Source organism: Canis lupus, chromosome 17, assembly GCF_048164855.1.
Source record: "Canis lupus baileyi chromosome 17, mCanLup2.hap1, whole genome shotgun sequence".
NCBI lineage: Eukaryota > Metazoa > Chordata > Mammalia > Carnivora > Canidae > Canis > Canis lupus.
The window spans coordinates 14,320,895-14,338,122 of NC_132854.1; the positions used below are offsets into that span (position 1 = coordinate 14,320,895).

General features: G+C 35.8%; 1 protein-coding gene and 1 pseudogene across 3 annotated transcripts in view; both read right to left on the reverse strand.

Annotated features, from left to right (window-relative positions):
- HS6ST3 (heparan sulfate 6-O-sulfotransferase 3) overlaps window positions 1–17,228 on the reverse strand; it is a 631,086-nt gene that overhangs the window by 158,070 nt on the left and 455,788 nt on the right. The gene's annotated exons all lie outside the window — the stretch shown is intronic.
- LOC140608265 (ubiquitin-conjugating enzyme E2 variant 3 pseudogene) lies at window positions 7,175–15,398 on the reverse strand (annotated as a pseudogene).

Here is a 17,228-nt window from a genome sequence, read left to right on the forward strand (position 1 = left end):
CATTACCACCACACTTTAGCAACACAGTGCAGTAAACATGTAACATTAAACCAGCCACCATCTGGGACCTTTTTTGGCTTAGGCAAACTCAGTAGCTGTCCAGGGTTTACACCTAAGGCAGTGTTCACATATGTGTGTGCCTCCAACATAGCTTATTATAGTTTTATTTTATTTTATTTTATTTTATTTTATTTTATTTTATTTATTTTAATACATAGTGCCCTTCAAGTTTTCTTTTACGTCTACCACAAATAACAGGTTTTAGCACATCAGGTGATATTTTGCTTCCTGAAGCATTTAAATTAATTTTCTATTACCAATGCAAATGTGTACTTTCCAATTTACCCACTGCACAATAAAACCTAATTTAAAGCAATTAATGTTCATTAATGGCCCCATCTGCATGTTTATCGCTTTATCCTTAAATACTTGAGACATGGTATCCATATTTTATAGCTCACTTCTTATCAGCAAGAATTCTTATCCTCAAGGGTAAATGTAAGACTAATGCACCAGGATCTCACATCTTTATAAGAAAATTACATTGTCTTTTTTTCTCCTTTCTTTCCTTTTTTCTTTTCTTTTCTCTTTTTCAAAGGCTGGATGAACAGGTTGAATGTACATATTACCAAATGAACCTAATAATGAAAAAAAAAAAAAAAGTGTGGGGAGGTGGGCCAGTTATACTTGTGTGCTCACTTCCCTCTTCTGTCTTCCTTTTTCCCCAGAACTGGTGGGCCACAGCACTGAGTGTGCATCTGCCAGTTGTACAGCCCTTAGACAGGACTGTGGCAGGCATAGGATAGAATACAGGCACAGTATCCTTGAGAGGTTTTCCCATCTTGCCTCCTGCTCAATGTCCTGCACAGAATGGGCCAGTGGGCGGCGCTTCTGAGGATGTCAGAATGCATTCTGAGCATGTGCCTTAGTAGCAGCCAGGCATGCTTTGCTCTTAATTGAATTAGTTGTACACAATCAAGGACATTGTCTAAACTTTCTGAGCATCAGTTTACTCCCTCTTTGATTAGGTTTTTCTCAGGACTGAGTAAGACAATATGCTAAAAGGTAAAAAGAAACAAACAAACAAACAACCAAAAAATGTCATCTATAAAAAGGTAGTTTCCACCCAACCAGACTGTCTGGGTTCAAATCCTGTCTTCACCTCTCACCTCTATGTGTGAGTGTGTGTGAGACCTCTCTGTGCCTTGGTTTTCTCATCTGCAAAATGGGCATCATAACAGTATCTATCTCATGGGGTTCTTAAGAGGATAAAAAGGAGTTAATATGCATAAATATCTTAAAACAGAGCATGGCAAGTAGTAAGGACTTGGTGAAAGTTAGAGGAAAAAAACAAAAGCAATCGGCACTTTGAAAATAAAAGCCATTTTTATTAAAGGCATTTTCCGGGATCCCTGGGTGGCGCAGCGGTTTGGCGCCTGCCTTTGGCCCAGGGCACGATCCTGGAGACCCGGGATCGAATCCCACATCGGGCTCCCGGTGCATGGAGCCTGCTTCTCCCTCTGCCTGTGTCTCTGCCTCTCTCTCTCTCTCTGTGACTATCATAAAAAAAAAAAAAAAAAAAGGCATTTTCCTAGAGTCACTGTCTGTGGTGTTAAATGTGGCTTCTGGGCTTTGAGACAAGAATCCTGGCATAAGGGTACGTGCAGGTGGCTAGTCTCACTACCTCTCTCCCCCAGCCTAGACGAAGGCACAGAAAGTACCTCTTCTATGACACTATTGTATCTAAAGCCCTGACAGCCAAATGCATGTATAGTTCTTGCAAAAAAAAAGGGGGGAGGGATCAATAATATGTTTACACCATTGTAACAAGGAAAGCAAATTAGTTTGTAAGGAATTTTTAATATAATGTTGCTAAGCCAAAATCAACACATCTGATTTCTCTATTCTTAAAAAAAAAAAAAAAAAGAAAGAAAGAAAAGTTAATAAATGTTTCCACACGTGTGATTTCAATGAAATTTACATTTACGAGTCATTATCATTTTGGCGGAAGGCAGAATGATATTCGGCCTGTCACTGGAGGGGCAGATGGAGATGGAGTTTAGGAAGTTGACACACTAGCTGACAGAAATGAGTAAAATTTACGTCCCAACCAACCTAATGGCAAGCAATTATCTCTGAACTAGGATAACAAATGTGCTTTTTTATACTCAAAAGATGACATGCATTTTAGAAGTTTCCAGAAGGCATATTTTCTGTAAGGAAGCAACTGCTTCTGTATTCAACATTTAGTACAAGAGTTTAATTGGATACTGACCCTTTCAGAAGATTTTGTTACAAGTTAAAGTTAAATATTAAGAGAACAGAAAAATCTACCTGAAGTGGTGACTACTTTTGGTTATCTATTTCTGAGTTTAAATACGGCCTTACAAATGTGCTTTTACTTCATATTCAATACTGTTTATAGACTTTGGCATTAGCAAAATATAAATTACTCTATGCACAATCCATAGTCATACTATCTTGTGAGTATCATAAATAAAACAAATACAAGTGGAAATCTAGTATTTATCTTGGCTTAAAAGACTATCTATCTTAGCATGAGAAAGATGTTTTTGATTCCATGATTAAATGACATCCTACGTAACAAAAAAATTGGTGAATATACTGGTGTAATTCATCACGGATGACATTATATAATTAAAATATATTGATATTATCCTTTAAGACACTTTAAATGTCTTACAGTGTAAACTTCAAATGTTTTGGCTCATAAATTTATTCCATATAAAAAAGTCACCTAACTAGATGCACCATCCTATCTACAAATTATATATCTTGAAACAAGATGAAATACATAAATGACTTTCATCTACTTATTCTTGTGAAGGCATAAAATATAACTACTATTTGATGAAGAAGTAAAATTTTGCGATTTAAGTTATGTGGCAAGTCCAAAAAGATACATTCACAGCCTATTAGAGATGGAAATGACTTTACTTACTCTCTCGACCAAATCCCTTGTGTTAGAAATAGAGAAGCCGAAGCTCAAAAATGTTGTTGTGACCTTCTAGCTGTGATATTAAAGAGCAGCAATGGTAAAGAGAAAATGAAAATACCTTCAGTCAGTTAAAAATTACTATCTCTGTTTACTTGTAGCAAAATCTTAATCTAACAAAAATATTGGAAGGAAAGGAATACTGGGAAAAAATCAGCATGAATGTACTGTGTTTCAATGAATTGATGATGGCCACGTGATATCAAAGGAAAGGGCAAAAGAAAGAAATAGGTAAAGAAATCATATCGAGCTCTTACTGGATGCCAAAATCAGTGTAACATAACTTACTCCAAAAGACTTAGTAAAGTCTGTATTAACACTAGCCAGCGTCCTTGAGCAAATCAAGGCCTATGAATCTCTGATCCCACATTTCAAAGTGAAGGTAATAATACCTAGAGTTACTGTGAGGACAAAGCGAGATAATGTATGTAAAGTATAAAGTTATTCATGCAGGATAGTAAGACTATACTGTGTTCTAGATCTTCAGATGGACTCTCACTCCACTGCTCATGACCACATCATGACACAATGTCAGTGGCAGAGCTGGGACTCAAACTATGACTGTCTAGTCCCAAACCCAAGCAATTCTCCTATATTTGGCTTCAAGGCATTTGTACATGTTGGTCCCTCTACGGGGAATTCCTTTCCCCACTCCCCTGTCCTACATCTCTAATTGTCTGTTAAATCCTATTCATACTTCACAAATCATTTTAAATATAACTTTCAGTGATCTATCTCTGGAGTTTCCACTATATGTTCTCTTAGTATTCCATTATTTTTCCTTTGTTGTACTTATTAATTATTAAAGATAGTTAATTAGTCTTCTATTTTTTTAAAGACTTTATTTATTTATTCATGAGAGAGAGAGGCAGAGACACAGGCAGAGGGAGAAGCAGGCTCCATGCAGGGAGCCTGACGTGGGACTCAATCCCGGGTCTCCAGGATCACACCCTGGACTGAAGGCGGCGCTAAACCACTGAGCCACCCAGGCTGCCCAGTCTTCTAACTATTTTTAACTACTGTTTCTCTACTAAACTGTATAAGCTCCACGAGAGCAAGGGCCATTTTTCTTTTGCTGATCATCATGTCTCCGATCCTTGAGAAGGGATTTGGCACAATGTAGGCATCCAATAAAAATTTGTTGGATACATCAGTGAAGGAATGTGTATAAACAAAGAATGAAAAGGAGCTTCAGATTGGCAAATATTTTGTATTTTGTTTATTACTGGCAGAATGCTGATAGGATCCCTGAGGAAGTCAGAGGACTTCATCCAGGGTATAAGCAAGAATTGGTCCAGAAAAGGAGGAGGAGGGACAATTTTCACCCTGGGAGAAAGAAGATGGAAAGATCACTGGACATGCAGAAGTATTTTCAAAGGATCCCTTCATAGATGTGTTATTCTCTATGAAGTAGGAGGTGACATTCATGTGTGAGTGAAAGGAGGGAGATGGAGTTTTGAAGAGCTTTGACAACAGAAGCTTCTGAGAGATACAGAACTGTCAGGAGGCATTAAGCATTCAGCCAAAGTTAGAGACCACGGATTGTGAATGTTACCAATCTACACTGGCTTGGGTAGTATTTTCCGCTGCCTAATTCAGCAACTACAGTCTTGAAGACAGATGTTTAGATTCCATATAAAGATAAGGAGAAAGAGGAGGAAGAGGATGAGGAGAACAAGGACGATGATAACAAATATTGACTCACTGTTACTCTGTCGAACACTGTACAGAGTTGTTTCTACAAATTATCTCATTTATTAGACACATGCACAATGTTGTGTATATCATTTTTTAAAAGGATGAGAATACTAAGACTTTTTATACCACATTTTAAAGGTATAATTCACATGCCATAAAACGCACCCATTGCATATGTGTAATTAAATGATTTTTATAAATTTACAGAGTTGGCAGCCATCACAAGTCAGTCTTAGACCATTTCCATCGCTCTAAAAATTTCCCTTGAGCCTGTTTGCACTAAATCCTGCTTCACCCTCCAAACCCAGGCAACCATTGATCTGCTATGTGTCTCAGTCAATTTGCCTTTTCTGGACATCTCATATAAATGGAATAAAAAAAATAGAAATTTGTGTTTTTTGTGTGGCTTCTTTCACTTAGGATAATGTTTTTGTGGTTCATTTGTGCCGTAGTATGTATCAGTATTTTGTTCTTTTTTTATTGCTGAATAGCATTTAATTATATGGATACACCACATTTTGAAATTCATAGGCATTTGGATTGCTTCCAGTTTGGGACTATTATGAATGATGCTGCTGTGAACATAACAATCCTTCGTGTGCACATATTTTTTTTTTACTTCTTTCTCTTGTGTAGATTCCTAGAAATGGAACTTGGAACTAGGCAGTATAGTAAGGTTATATTCAAACTTTTAGGAAACTCACAAAATGTTTTCCAAAGTAGATGTACCATTGTATATCCCTACCAGAAATGTATATACAAAATGTGTTTTCTGTGGTCATTGAGATAGCCATGTTGTTTCTGTTCTTTATTCTATTAATATGGTTATTCAATTAGTTGCTTTTTAGCTGTAAAACCAAGTTTGCACTCCTAAGGTAAATTTCACACGCTCATGGTAGAGAATCCTTTTGATATGCCACAGAATTTTTTTCACTAATATTTTGTTAAGGAGTTGTATATCTATATTTTTGAGGGATATTCACCTATAGTTTTCTTTCCTTGCGATGTTTCTGTCTGGCTTTGGGATCAGGGTAATTCTGGCCTGAAACAAAATGAGATGAGAAGTGTTCCTTTTTCAACTGTTTCATAAGCTTATAAAAAATTGCTATCACTTTAAGAATTTGACAGAATGCACAATTGAGGACATGAGAGGCAGGACTTATTTTGTGTGAAGATTTAAAATTACTAATTTAATTTCTTTACTTGTTTTTATCTTTTCTGACTTTCTATTTCTTCTTGAGTCCATTTCAGTAAATTGCAAACACACAATTTTTTACTTTAATATTTATTACTTCCTTCCTTCTGCTTATTCGTGATTTAGTTTGTTTTTCTTTTTCTATTTTTTTTAAGATGGAACTTAGATTATTGGGATTAGAAACTTTCTTTGCAGTTATAAGCATCTAGAGTTATAAACTGCCCTCTAAGCATTGCTTTAATTGTATTCTGTAGTTTCTATCTCTTTTGTGTTAGTCTTCATTCAACTCAAAATAATTTTTTATTCCCTTTTTGTTTTCTTTTTTGACCCATGGATTATTTAGAAGTAGATAATTACCGAAGTATTTGGCACAGATTTCCTTCTTTTTTGATATCTAATATAATTGTTTTGTGGTCATAAGATACATTTTGCATGATTTCAATCTTTAAAAAATCATACTGAGAATTATTGCATGGCCCAGCATATAGTCTATCTTTTTTTTTTTTTTTTTTTTTTTTTTAGTCTATCTTATAGAATATTCCATTCCAAAAATGTGTGCTCTATAGTTCTTGAGTGAAATGTGCTACAATATCAGTTAAGTAACACTGGTTGATAATGTTGTTCAGTCTTTCATATCTTTGCTGATTTTCTGTTATGTTATATTAATCATTGGAGTGAAATACTGAAATCTCCAACCATTTTTAATTGTGTATTTCTGCTTTCTAATCTGTTATTTTTTGCTTTAAGTATTGCAGATCTCTGTTATTAGGTGTGTTTACCATTTATAATGATTATATCTTTCTAATACGTTGACCTTTTTAACATTAAGAAATGTCTCTCTTTGTTTCTAATGATATTTATTATATTGAGGTTTACTTTATTTGATATTAACATAACTACTCCAGAGCCATTATGGTTACTATTTTATGGTGTATCTTTTTCCAACCCTTTTACTCTCAAGCTCTTTGTGTCTGCATTTAAGTTATGTTTCTTCTAGACAGTACATAGATACCACAAAACACCAAAGAAGCCGTGACCTTTTTCCTCCTTAATTAGCACTCTAATAATTTAAGTTACAAAGCTAATGAAGACATCCTCCACCTTCACCAAACAGTTATAAGAATAGATAATAAGATAAAAAAAGCTTTAACACCCTATTCTTTGGAAATTTTGCACAGCATTCCTTTTAGGTTATCTCCACAATTTGGGATTAAATGTTTATTCTGGGAGGACACAGATCAATGATTTTGAGTTTCTCAGTCACTCTATACCCTATCAGTTCTAAAAATACAAGGAAAACTTAAAAAACATTTCACTATTCATATCATAATAGTCCTTCACTGAAACTAAAGGAGAATGCACTTTTTTCTTATTGTTCACAAAACTGTGAACCAGGTCAGTGACTGATATACCAACAAAGCAGGTATGCAACATTTTACCCTCAACAATTTCATGACTCTGTTGCACATGGCACCTACGAGTAATGACCCATTACTTCTTTTAAGCAACCTCATGTGGACATTTCATCTTCTCCTTGCTCATCAATAACACTTATTCTTCTTCCAAAGTCTGTGCTTTCAAAACACTCATAACGATAGATTGCATTCTCTATGAATACAATTTCATCCAATTCCAGTCATTCGATTTTTAGGAAATGCAGTATCTCCATGTCATTTAGGTTATTATTTCCACTGGCTAGCTAACATGCAACAAGCAGGACACTCTATTAACTACAATATCACAAGACTGGGACTAGTGCTCTGAATAAACCCCTATTTCCCTTAAGCTCAGGAATGTAGGCCTGAGAACTATCCAAGGAGCTAAGTGTGAGGAGCAACATCTTTGAATGAGCAAAGACAGACACATCTTTGTTGCTCTCTACTTTGGGAAGGCTGAAGATGTCAAGGTCATCATGTCTCATGCAGACCATCCTAAAATATCTAAGACGACCATCCTTCTGCAATGTCATTGCTGAAATTGCTAGTGTCCAAGCAATGCATAATTATCTGACTCCAACCATAGTAAATTTATGGGCTGTTTTATTCTCATCATTTTCCCAGGTCTTTGAATTTATGTCTGAGACACCTTCATTGATTTTTGCAATCTAGGCAAGCAAGTCTGCCTGCCATGCCTCATCAGGTGATGACAAGGAACACAGGGGAAGTTCTTCTCGAAACTTTTAAATCATCTATTTGATTAGCCCAACAATTACAGATTTAAGGTGGCTCCAATTTTGGAGATAATACAGGTACTTAACGTTTAAAAGGTTACCACAATTTAAAGTTACTGAAGATTGGAAGTCTCTTCTGAATTAGACTCTTGTCCCAGGTAAGGTCTATTTCCTCATGAACAATGACTTTATGTTTGTCAAATAAGCTAAAATAATATGCTTGTCAAGCTTTTATTATTTATTAATAACAAAAGGTGTTTTTATAACAATTTGTAAGTTTCAAAGTATTCCCATGTCCATTAATGTGCTGTATTCTTGTTATAATTCTGAGAACGAGGGATTATTGTGCCCAAATTATAGCTGAGACCTAATAAAGTGGCAGAATCTTGATTGGAATTCAGTTCTTTTGATGCTATGTTAATGCACTTCACACTGTGTAATAGAGCTTCTCTTCATTAAAAATTTAATTGTCTTGATATTCTTACAGCATTTGTATGGAATAAAGATTCATAATGATTCAGTATACATAAGAGAGAAAATAAATTTAATAACTGAATTCATAAGCCATAGGGATTAAGTAAATTTTAGTGCATCTATAAATTAAATACTGTCTATTCATTAAAAGGGCATTATGTTGTATATTTATTATCATAAAAATATAACCATAATATGCTAAGAGGAAAAGAAATTTGCAAAAGACTATGTGTACACAGAATAGGCAGTCCAGAAATAGATGCACATATATACAGTCAATTGATTTATGACAAAGATGCCACTAAAATTTAGTAGGAAAAAATTCATTTTCAAGAAATGTCTCTAGAGAAATTGGGTATCTATATGAGAAAAAAAGATGAATCTTGCCCCATTATTTCACACCATATTTTAAAATTAAGATGAAATGGCCCAAGAAACCAAATGTGAAAAAAAAATTTTTCCAGAAGAAAACAGAATATCTTCATATCTTAGGGTAGAAAATAATTTCTTAATTAGTATGCAAAAGCAATATATATCAAAGAAAAGATGATAAATTATAGCTCATTAAATTTAAGAACTAATTTACCAAAAGATACCAGGAAGAGAATGAAAAATAATTCAAGAGGAAGAGAAGATATTTATAATATAAATATCCAACAAAAAGCTTAGTATAGTATATCTCAGAAACTCCTACAAACTAGTAAGAAAAAGACAAACCTACTTTTTTTTTAAGTGGGGGAGAGGAAGAGAAAGAATCCCAAGGAGGCTCCATGACCAGTGTGGAGCCCAATGGGGGTTCAGTGTGAGGACCCTGAGATCATGACCTGAGCCTAAATCAAGAGACGCTCAACAGACTGAGCCACTCAGGCATCTCACAAACCTCCTTTTTAAATTGGACAAGTTTACAACATACAGGCACTATACAAATGAGAAAATCCACATGACAAATTAGCAAAAATCAATATAGTTAATCATTAATGAATTAAAAATTAAACATTCCTCTTAGCATAGCTAAATCCAGAAGACTGATCATACCGCTTGCTGGCAAGAATGTGGAGAAACTAGAACATTCATATCTTCCTCAAGGAAGCCAAACTGGTGCAAACAAATTTGAAAAACTGTTTGCCATTATTACCCTATTATCCAGCAAGCACACTCCTAGGCATATTCCTAAGAGAAACAAGTGCATATATCCATCAAAAGACACATATAGGAATGTTCAGAGAAGTCTTATTCATAATAGCCAGAAACAAAACAACCCAAATGTTTATCATCAGAAGAACAGATAAATAAATTGTGACATAAAATAGAATAGTAGACAGCATTAAAAATTAAACATGTTAACAATACAGAAAATAATGTGGATAAATCTCATAAGACATCATGTTGAGAAGCCAGACACACACAAAAAGTTCACACATTGTTATTTCATTTTTATAAACGTCAGGGATAAGGCATAATTAATCAATGGTGATAGAAGTAAAAAATCATTGTTGCCTCTGGGGGAAGTATACAATTGAACATTCTAGAATGCCAGGAATGTTCTTAATCTTGATTTGAGTGACAGTTATATGTAACTGCAAAGTCAGATGCTGCTTCAGTTTTGATGTGCTTCTTTATGGCCAGTGCCTTTTAGTCATTTTATTAAAGGCTGAGTTCAGCTATGACCGCTTTTTCTTCACAATTGTCTAGATAGTAACTTTGAATACTGAATTTGCACTTGTTAAAACAGAGTTTTAGAGCAGACACTCTTCCTTTCCGCTCTCTCTCCACGTCCTTTTCCACATCTACTGCTAATGTAAGTTTCCGAAAGACTCCACTGAACCCTTCTAGTGTCAGTATGACCACAGCCAAGTAGCTTCTTCACCAAAGTTCCTTCTGCAAAAGTTGCCAATAGCATCTCTAAAACACATTCACAGCACTCACAGCAAAGCACTTTTAAGACTCCCCCCTAAATTTCTTTTGAAATAATGATGACAAGATGCACTTTTGCATTCTTGTTCCAGTCCATTTTTGCTCCAGCTTAAAAGTGAAGGAGTGCTAGATGGCTTTCTCTTTTTAAAAATTATCCCTGTTATATTTATAATTTTTGCTTTGAAATAAACAAAAATAAGAAAAGAATAAGAAAATACCTCTTTTTGTTTGTACTGAGTAAATATCAGAGTTGGTTGAATTCTACCTTTTTTTCTTGCTTGCTTTGCTATGTGAGGTATGTCCAGGAAAAAACAAAAACAGCCATAGAAATACGTGCATTCTCTCTTTCTCTCTCTTTTACACACACACACACACGCACGCACACACACACACACACACACACACAAAGAAGTCAGGGTAATCCATTTGGCTATGACACATAGGTTTTAACAACCAGCATCCAGTGAAGAGGCATCCCAGATATGGCTTTAGAGCAACCATGACACTGTTTTATGTATAATATACATAAATCCAGTCAATTTGCTATGATATTTAAGATTTAGAACCCACCTAAATCTTGGAATTCAAGCATATCAGCCCTAATTTTTCAGTTTAGTCAGTTTGTTGAAGGACCCAACCAGCATCACTCTTTTGCCCCCCTTTCTTCCATTCTACCATGGAATGGCTCAGAGTAGAGCACTGACCAAAAGAAGAAAACTTTATGGTAGCCCTGATTTTAAGCCCAGAGCCTTGGCCCCAAACACACCTCTTCCAAACCATTGTATTTTGGTTTCATTTAGTTTCCTGACCCTTATTCTAGTCCCAAAGTGAGTAGAAGTTTGAAATAGGATGAAAATGAGCTCCAACAATGTATTTCTGGTCTATCTTTTGAAGATCAGTATATTATCTAATAACTTACAGATCTGAACTTTTGATTTGTGAGGAATAAAATGAAGTTTCCCTTAAAAAATGAAAGGGTATGTGATATAATTGGGATATTCTAAAGTATCCTGAGGATCGTGGATGGAAAGCATTAATAGAGAATAAATCACTAATTACATTAGTGGTCTGTTCTGCTCAATCAGTGTATAACTTTAAACTATACCTGGCATCTAGTCCCATTGCTATAATTTATTTTTCTTGCCTTTTTAAAAACCACATGAGTTATTTTTAATAATGCTTTTTCAAATGCAGACCAAAGACAATCTTCATAATTCTCTCAGGTTATGAACAAAGGCACAGAAATAGGTGTCTAAATTGGATGTTCTAGAGGGGATTCTATCTATTGCTATGTTTTATACATTATCTAATTTCCTTTTGGCAACCACAGATTCTGAATTATAATTATGGTAATCATAATAACAATGAAAATGAGTGACATCTTTTACTAGCATGAACTATGCTCAACCTACTCCTTTGTTCTTGAGATGCAGGATCTCCTTCCAGAATCTGTGGAGAGCCCTGAACAGCATGATAGAAGGCTGACAAGTAAACAAGTGTTAGAATCTTTACTTTCTATCATCATACTGTCTCTCCTTTTTTCCCAGCCATCCTCACCCAATTCCCAGGATCAAAATGTGCATGTGACACGTATGAAAGGGACAACATCGGTGTGTGTTTGGTAGAATTTCATTTTACTCTTCAACCACAATGCCTGGTTTTTCTTGGCACTAGCAGTGATATTCTTCAGCATACAATCAGTATTTTCTTCCTGGAGACAGCTCATTACTGATAACAGACGGTCTTGGAACAATCTTTGTAAATGAAAGGACTAGTTTTTTTTTTTTTTTTTTTTTTTTAATAGGCTTCCAAGAAGACTATTTTGGGATAGATAGAAATGAAGAAAACCTAAACAAAATCAGCAGTCCTCCCTTTGGCAGCCCGTTTACAAGTTTCAAGTAAGAATTCAATGATGTTTTGAACATCAGTAATGATGTTTTCTAATGTATTCACCCTCCTGGAGATAAGCAGCAATCTGTGTGTTCCAACACTTTGGTATTCCCTGTTGAACTAGACTTTGAAGCACATTTTTCTAACACATCTGCAATGCCCCCTGATTTAGCCTCCTCAAGGAAGGTGGAAGACCTACCCACTCTCAAGGTTTCAGTTTCTCCAGCCCTGACCATCATAAGTGTGTTAGATTGAGAAATTCAGTTGCAATGAAAAGCATAAAGTAAGGAACTAAGAGTGCTTATTTCACTCTCCCCTGACAGATATTGGCAGAGAGAAAATATAAATTTAACAGTGTCCTAAGGGCTCAGGTGAGTTTTACCTCACTTACGAACACCTTAAAAATAACAAAAATTGCTGGTAAGACAGCTAACTCAGCCAAGAAGTTCCTTTTTCCACATTTTGTAATGTAAACTCTTGAGGGAAAAAATTGGTACTGCCCTTGTCAAATTAAATAATCGCTTCAGACACGTTAACTCCAGGCTGTTTTCTAATAATGATGGCTTGAGGAACAGGCGCATCTAGTATGTGTAAAAGAGATAAAGATGGAATGTGTGTTCTTATATTCATGATTAAAAATGGACCATAGAGAGTCTAGTTCTCTATAGATTTCCTTTGTTTCAATCAGAATATTTTTTTGCAAGTGGTGATTTTAAACAAAAATTTCATAAGATTTTATACATTGCCTACAATTCAACCTCAGTTTTTTGGGAAGGGGTGGAAGAAAAGAATCAGGCACATGCTGTGAATAAACAATTGAGTCTTCCAACCCTCTTAGTTCAAGACCAGGATGAGTAATGAAGTGAGGTTCTCCTGCCTTCATATTTACCTTACAAAAGATTTTAGCAAACACAAGACGCCAAATACCATGGACATTTAAAAATACATGTTTTTTTTTTAAAGCATTTCTATTTTCTTGTGGAGCAGTTAACCACAAGGGTTTGGTTGTCAATTCATGGATGATTATCATGATATGATTCGAACTTTGTGACAGGATCAGAAAATCCTCCTCACTTCCTCTAGCAGTGCTGCTTGTCTTTATGGCATTTCTAAAGGTACCAAATATGAGATCAAACATGGCCAGCAATGCCTTTTTAAATTCAGTTTTAGAGTAATCAAGAGTCCTATTGCTGACTGCAGCAATATTTTCAGAACCTGTACCCACAAAGGTCTTCAAAGACTGGAGGCATAATTCACAGATTGCTAATTACCTGTTTGAATTCCATCTTTCTTTCAAAGAAGCATGTAAAAATATTTCTAATGAACTGTGCAATCAAGAACAAATAGATGAGATGCTTTCAATCCATAAGCCTACATATCAACAATTCAATATAATTACTTTAACCATCAGAATGTTTTATTTGTGTACCAAGTATACCAAAGCAGAGTCATATCTTAAGGAACCAGAAGGCAAGAGATAGGTGGGCAGACAGAAAGGGAAGGAAAGGAGAAGTGAGGATGAGAGTGGAAAAGAAAGAAAACAGCTGCTTGTGCGTCTCTTCCTGGGCCTCAGATCGCAAAAGGGAATTGATTGATGTGGTAACTGGCAGGGAGTGAGTTATCTATGTTTGAATGGGGGTCAGGTGAGGGAATGGATCCATTTTTCACACAGAAGAGTCACCTAGCATGCCCTAGCACTATTTTTGCCAGTGCTCCAAAAGGCCTAACCTCTTGTTGGAGAGACGATTGCTCCCTGAGATGGAAAGAGAATCGGGAACTGATAATAAGAGGGTTGGCCTGACAGACACAATATCAGAATGTCTGAGACAAAGGGACAAGGTCAGGACCTGGAAAAGCACCATTGTTTCTGACGCCCATTTGGGAGGGGTAGGAGATACTCTCACAGTTTATAGCATATTTCCTGTGCCAGGAGGTGTCCAAGTGGCCTGTGCCAACATCACCCAGGTGTCACCACTTTCACACATGTAGCCCATGTCCTGCACTAGACAGCCATGAGACCACGATGTTCTAAACTGTACTTCCTGTTAGTTAACTATTGAGTTTTCTGGATACATTTAGCCCAGGAGAAGGCAATCGTATTAAATTTCTATTATGTACTAGGGACTGCATACCAAATTTTATATGTATATACATACATGCTTATATGTGTATATATAAAGAAATGTGTATATATATATGTGTCTATACAGAAAGACTATACTATTTGACTGTATTATATAAAATAGTGGAGTTTAATACAGTATTATATATACACACATGTGTATATATAAATAAATATATGTATCTACTATACACATATACACACAACAGATATATAGTAGAAACTTAATATGGTATATTTTATACATACACAGATATGTGTATGTATATATGTTTATATATAGAATGTATTATGTGACTGCATTATATATAGTAGAATTTAATGCCATTTATATGTCTGATACCATATTCCTGAGACTATATACCAAGCATTAAATTCTTATATATTGATATCAGTCATAACAGTCAACATATAAAGTCAAATATTCATTCTGCATTCTGCATTCAGGCATTCCATACTTACTAAAGGCTTTCCTATGAACATAGTACTGTGGCACATACTGTGGGGATAGAGAACCAAAGAGAATATGGTTCCTGTGATCCAAATGAGCTTCAAGCCATATGAAGGAGAAGGCATGTCATTAACTCATAGAATACAAAACAATATGAAGCAGGTACACCAATGCAGTCAAAACCAGATGCTAAGAATGTCCAAAGGAAGGAGAGATTGGTAGGACTTGGTCAAAGAGTGAGAAGGAGAAATGTTTCTTGAAGGAGATGCTTTTGAACTCATTTTAATGGCTAAAGGAGTAAGAGTTATATAAGCTAGTAAAGGAATGTGAGTCAGAGCATGAGGTAAGGAGGGTATGGCATGCTCAGGGATAGCAAGTAGATTCACTTGCCTGGAGATAAGGGTACAGCAAGGGAGCCAAGCTACTGGTAACAGGTGGGACAAGATTGTCTATTGATGTGGATGCCATGGTGAGTCAGTATCAGAAGATGGGGGCCATTATGGATATGGTCAGGGCTGACAATGTGGAAGACAAGGCATTTCAACTATGTAATGAAAGATAAATATTATTTCTATAGTCTGAGGTGTGATGTAAAAGTACATTCCAGGATAAAAGGATTGCAATAGAGAAGGGGCAGAAATAATAAAATATAGTGTGGACTTAGGGAATGGTACAAGTATGATAAGAAACTTTCATTCCTGGCATATATTATGGGTCAATAAAAATTTGTTGAATGAATGAATAAATGATTGATCATAGAGAAGTAAGGCAAAAAGAAGTTTCAAAATCTAGGTTGGAGCCGAACTTTGAATTATTAGACTAACAAGTCAGGTCTTTATTCAATAGCCAATGGGGAGACACTAAAGGATTTTAAAAGGAAGGAGTGACAGGATTAACACTGTGATCTGAAAGATGAATCTGGTATTGAGGTAAAGGCTGGGTTAGAGAGTGGTTGTCACAAAGAATAGGCTATTTCTATATCAAAGGAAATAAAAGTCAAAGATGAATTGTCTTTCAAGGCAGATCATTCATTCATAGATACTTACACATTTTCCACTGTATGCCAGTCATAGATTTATACAAATCAGGGAATAAATGGCCTACAGTCCTACTCTCAAGTAGCTTGACTTCTAGGCAGTGGAGACAAACATTAAACAATAGGTATCATAAAAAATATAAATGATGTAGCATGTTTGAAGATGTTAAGTATTATGGAAAAAGTAGAGCAGGATATGGTGAATTTTAGCACTGAGGGAAGAAGTAGGATGGGATGCTATATTGAATAAAGTTGTCAGGGTAGACCTCATGGAAGAGGGGTGATATGAGCAATGCACAAAAGAGATGGAAGGAATTAGCCAAGCTTGTATCTGGGGGAAAAAACATACTAGGCAGATGGAATAACAGGAGAATGTGTAACAAGTTCAATCAACAACAAGAATGGCAGTACACCTACTTCAGAGTAAGCAAGAAGGGGCAGAAGAGGAAATGAAATCATGATAAATCCAGGATAAATCTTGAAGGTTTTTTACAGGCCATCAAAAGGACTTTGGCTTTCACCTTGAGTGGACCAGGAAATTTTGGAGCATTTGAGGCAAAGAGTAACACCATCTGGCTTATACTTTTTAAGGAATACAGGAGTGTGCATTGAGGGAAACTGTAAAGGAGAAAGGACAGAACAGGGAGATCCATGAGGAGGGCACAGCAGTAATCCAAGTGAGACAGGACAATGGTCACACTAGGATACAACAAGGAAGGTGGTCAGAAGTGAGCAGGATATATTTTCATGGTGAAACCAATGGGATTTCCTCCTGACAAATTGGATAGAGGTGTGAAAGAAAGGGAAGAGTCAAGGATGAGTCAAAGGGTTTGTGTTTTGTTTTAGGATGGACAACTAGAAAGATAGAATTGCTATAAAATAAGGTAGAGAGGATTGAGGTTGGAACAGATGTGTGCATGCAATTCAGTGCCTGTCAAGCTCAAGATGTCTATTTAGCTATCCAAGCAGCTATGTTCAATAGGCAATGGTATGTAGGGGTCTGCGGAGAGGTCTGAGATAGAGACATAACTGGGGATGTGCTCTGCATATAATCTACATAAAACAGGATGAGACAGGATGAAATTACCAAAGGTGCAAGTACAGATGAGGGAGACAAAAGAAGAGGATCAAGGACCGGTTACAGAGGCAATCAACATTAAGACATTACGTGGAATAATGGTGTTGTCCCTAAGAAAACAGATAATCTGAGTATGGTGGGAAATGGTTGGTTCAATAAATGAATTCTATTTTCTACATGTTAT